Genomic DNA, 5,158 nt, shown 5'->3' with positions numbered 1-5,158 from the left:
AATCAATGCAAATGTGTGAATTTAAATAATTTTAACCCTAGAGAAGCAGAGTTGAATTGATGAGAATTAAAATTTCAGAATTTACATTCCGCATGAAGGAATTAAAACAACTTATTACACATATTTTGTGAACTTATTAAAAGGAATTAAATAAAATCAAAATATGACCAACTTCTGAGGAATAAAAAATAAGGTACATTAAGCTAGCACCTCCACAATCGAATTTTTGAATTTTTCATAGCTCAGAATTTTGGACTTTTTTTGGGCTATTTTTGGGCTGCAATAAAAATTTTTGGGCTCCTTTACTTTTTTCAAAAAATCAATTTTCTTGTGGAGGTGCCAGCTTACATTAACCCAGCACCTCCACTTCTTTAAATCACTAAATAATAAAAAATCAATTACACCAGAATTTTATGCTTTTTTTGGGCTCTTAAAATCCGCAAAAAAAATTTTCCCCAAACCAACCCTTAACTTCCAAAATCAACCCCCTTCAAAAAATTGAAAATTTTCAGTAATTCATTAACGGGATATTTTTGGGTTTTTTTTCGCTCCCAGAAAATACCCACTTCGATTTTTGGGCTCCAACCCTTACAGTAAAAAATTAACCCCATTGTAACACGCAGATATGAAATTGTCAAAAAATAACTTTTATTAAATTTTAGAGCTTGAATAAAGTCTCTGATTTTTGGGCTCCTCGAAAATACACGCTACGATTTTTGGGCTTCAACCCTTAACGTCAAAAATGAACCCACGTAGATACTACTTTGGCCAAAAATCAATTTTTCTAGAATTTTTCAATGGTAATAGAGTCTCTGATTTTTGGGCTCCTCGAAAATACCCGATACGATTTTTGGGCTTCAACCCTTAACACACAAAATTAAACCTTCTCTACCACAAAAATAGAAATTTGTCTGCAAATTAATTTTTGTATAATTTTTTAATGGAAATAGAGTCTCTGATTTTTGGGCTCCTCGAAAATACACGGTACGATTTTTGGACTTCAACCCTTAACGTCAAAAATCAATCCCTCTCTACCACATAAATACAACTTTGTCTGCAAATAAAGGACCCCGCACTAAATTTATGGGAAAATAGCTTTCGGTGGATTTAGATGAAACTTTGTAAGGGTTGAAGCCCAAAAATCATATCGGGTATTTTCGAGGAGCCCAAAAATCAGAGACTATTTCCATTAAAAAATCCTACAAAAATTTATTTGCAGACAAAGTTGTATTTACGTGGTAGAGAGGGGTTGATTTTTGACGTTAAGGGTTGAAGCCCAAAAATCGTAGCGTGTATTTTCGAGGAGCCCAAAAACCAGAGACTTTATTCAAGCTCTAAAATTTAATAAAAGTTATTTTTTGACAATTTCATATATGCGTGTTACAATGGGGTTAATTTTTTACTGTAAGGGTTGGAGCCCAAAAATCGAAGTGGGTATTTTCTGGGAGCCCAAAAAAAGCCTAAAAATATCTCGTTAATGAATTACTGAAAATTTTCAATTTTTTGAAGGGCGTTGATTTGGGGAAAATTTTTTTTGCGGATTTTAAGAGCCTGAAAAAGGTCCAAAATTCTGGCGTAATTGAATTTTTATTATTTAGTGATTTAAAGAAGTGGAGGTGCTGGGTTAATGTAAGCTGGCACCTCCACAAGAAAATTGATTTTTTGAAAAAAATAAAGGAGCCCAAAAATTTTTATTGCAGCCCAAAAAAAGCCCAAAATGCTGAGCTATGAAAAATTCAAAAATTCGATTGTGGAGGTGCTAGCTTAATGTACCTTAAAAAATATCTCTTTGAGGTGCTTTGCCGGTACAATTAGAAGGAATTAAATAATTTAAAACACGTGCTCTTTTGAAGAATAGAAAACTGTGTGGCGATCGCTATAGAAATAGAAGTGAATAAGTTGAGAAGGTATCTTATTCTTATTGTGACATTTTAGACAGATAGAAAAATCGTGCATTCAAAATAATAGAATAATCTTCACTTTTGCGCTCAAATATGAAAATATTAATTTTTCTCTATTCTACGCTTATTACCGGGATCTTTGGGAAACCAATTAAATCTTTTATGCAGTCTTTGTAATCTGTATGAAATCATTGTGATATAATTGAAATATTACCAAATTCTTTGGAAATATATTAACTAATACAAATCTTACAGAAATTATTGAAGTCTTTGAGGTCTAACCGAAATCTTTAAATTCTTAGGAAAATCATTGGAATTTTCGTGAAATATTTTTAATATATCTGAAATATGTGCCAAACATTGAAAATCTTTAAAAAATCATTCAAATTTTTCTAAAATCTTTGGAAACATTTGAAATATTTAGTAATATTTGTGAAATTATTTAAATTTTTGGGAAATCAATGAAGTCTTTGTGAAATCTTCTAAATCTATCCAAAATCTTTAAAATAATTTGGAACTTAATGAAATTGTCGTGCAATCATTGAAATCTACCCAAAAGTTTTGTGAAAGCTTTGGAAACCTTTGAAGTATTTTGAAATATTTGTGGAATTATTGAAATCTTTGGAAAATCATTTAAATCATTGTGCACTCTTTCAAATTTATCTGAAACTTTTGCTAAACCTGTGAAATCTTTGGGAAATTTCTGTGCAATCTCTGGGAAATCCTTAAAATTTTTGTGAAATCATTATTGAAATCATTGTGAAATCATCTTTGAAGTCCTTGGGAAATCACTAAAAAGTTTGTGAAATCTTTTCAATCCATTCGAAATTTTTGCAAAATATTTGAAATTATTGCAAAATCCGTGCTGCCAAACAAATTTTACAGTTTCATGTAGTTTGATGTATTTTGAATTTAAGGGTCCGCGGTATAAACCTGTTAACTGACATTTCAGAAATTTTACACGGAGGAGGAAAATCGTTATTATTTTTGCAATTCTCAATATATTTTCAAACGGTAATTTTTTTTTTCATTCACTAGAAAAAAATAATACACTTATCTAAAAGGGGTCCAGTGGTCTAAACCTGTTATCTGCAGTATTCTACCCCTGGTTTTCTATTGTTTTCCCGTAACTCGCATGTTTCTGTGTTGGTTTTCAGGTTTTTCAAGTGTCATAATTTTCAAGTGTCAGTATTATACGGTACAATAAGTTTCATTGACATTAAATATAAAAGTAAGTATAAAATATTATTTTGTATTATCTATACGCTATTGTTTATTATCTATGTATTTGAAGTTAAAAAAAATTTTCGGTCTTGCACCCTACACGTTCCTGTTTTCTTAAGTTATTATTCAAAAAGATTAAACGTTATGCAAATATTCCATTCAATATACCTAATATAACTAAATTGCAGACATTTTTTCTACACTAACTGTCGTCCATTTTAAAATGTTGGGAAATCATTATTGTTAAATCTTCTGAATAATTACAGCTATTTTTAGTCATTGTGATGAAAATTCTTGTATCCGTTCTTTAAGATGTTAAAATAAGAACCCTAAAATAATATTTGAAAAAATCAGAAAACTAATAGGAAATGAAAAATTAAAAATGTTGCACCTTTTTTTTAAACTTTCATAACATTGGTGGTTTCAATTTTTTCCTTCTTTTTTAATTTTGTTACTTTGATGATTTTTTCATTTTTTATGAATATATAAATTTGGCGAATGAATAAAAAAAATTCAAAAAATTGTTTTTGAACTAAGGGTACCTTTTCACAGAGACCTATTTTGACTTAATCGTTGAATTGATTTGACATATCGAGTTCGTATCTAGGTTATCAACCAATCAAATTTTCCATAAACCAACCAAGTAGCTAGAAATGAGTCATATGAAAAATATTAATTCCGCGATTAATTCAAAACAGGCATACGTCAAAAGGTACCCTAAACAGAGATCACAACTTTTATTGGCTGGAAATTCGGAGTGGCGACTTGATCGGGAATGGCTGGGAACTATATTGACCGGGAACAAACTGGGAATTTAATTAAAATATCGGGAATTTACTTATGATCGCAGAAAATTCAAGGTTTCGTTATTTTAATAATTTTGGTTAATTTAGAAAAGTGCGATTTCTATTTTATCTACAGTCGCAGATTTTTCACTCAGTTTAATCTAATTCATAATTTATTATTTTGCATTATTATTGCATTGAATGTATAATTGCATTGTAAAATTACACTACTGCATTAAATAAATAATTGAAATTGAGATTTAAATATCATATTTTTTCTTTTAACACCTAAGATCACGGATACTAACATTTTTTATCAAAATTTGTTTAATTGTTTATCAAAATTGTTTATTAAAACTAGGTAACTTTTTGAACTATTTAAGAAAAACCAGGTTTGGCAACTGATCTGTTCTAGCATTTTTGATGTCAAAAAGGACCCCAAAGCGAAACTTTCTCATTGAAAACATTGCTGGTTGGATTTATTGTGGAATTTAACACTTTTTTGCGACGTAATGCCTGGACTAACCTCAATGTGAGCATTTCATATGTGGAGCCAGCAAGTTTTTCTACATTGTCGAACGGTCCTTTCAAATTTTTTTCGACATGGTTAAAAAGACTCTTATTATATCATCAGTCTGACTTTTATAAGAACATCATACTCACTATCAGGGATAACCAAGGTATCCTTTTCGGTATGGTCAATACCCACATATTGTTTTCACTCATTTCGACCATCCACGAAGGAGCAGATAAGCCATTGCGTATGGTCAATTGCTTGATTTTTGCGCGTCAATCATGCGCGTGAAAATTTAAAGGGTATCGCTAATTGGCTCCAATTTAGAATAACGGGCTCGTGGACCGCGTGGCGACATCTATTAAAAAAAAAAGTTTTTCCCAACGATTCCGGTGTAAAGTGAGTGAAATTATTGAGGATACATTGAAAATATCTCATTCTGTAAGTACCTGTTTTAAATACGTCATTGTAATCTTAATATTTTCCGTAAGTAATGTGAGATTTAAGACATTTCATTCCGGTTTTTTTTAGGTTAATGTAAGTTTAAAATAGATTTGAATGATTTCAATAATCACTTTTAATTGTAGCATTAATCGATTTAGGATAAACTGGAATTGTATTCATTAAATTACGATTAATATTTATTTTTCAGTTCAGACATCAACTCCTGAGATTTGTGGAAAAGCAGATGGCAGGGGCAGGGTCAATGCACTCGTCCTCCTACATCCAGTTGA

The sequence above is a fragment of the Belonocnema kinseyi genome, chromosome 1 (genome assembly GCF_010883055.1).
Source record: "Belonocnema kinseyi isolate 2016_QV_RU_SX_M_011 chromosome 1, B_treatae_v1, whole genome shotgun sequence".
Lineage (NCBI taxonomy): Eukaryota > Metazoa > Arthropoda > Insecta > Hymenoptera > Cynipidae > Belonocnema > Belonocnema kinseyi.
The sequence above is the reverse complement of the archived record's forward strand: the minus strand, read 5'-3'. Positions refer to the sequence as shown.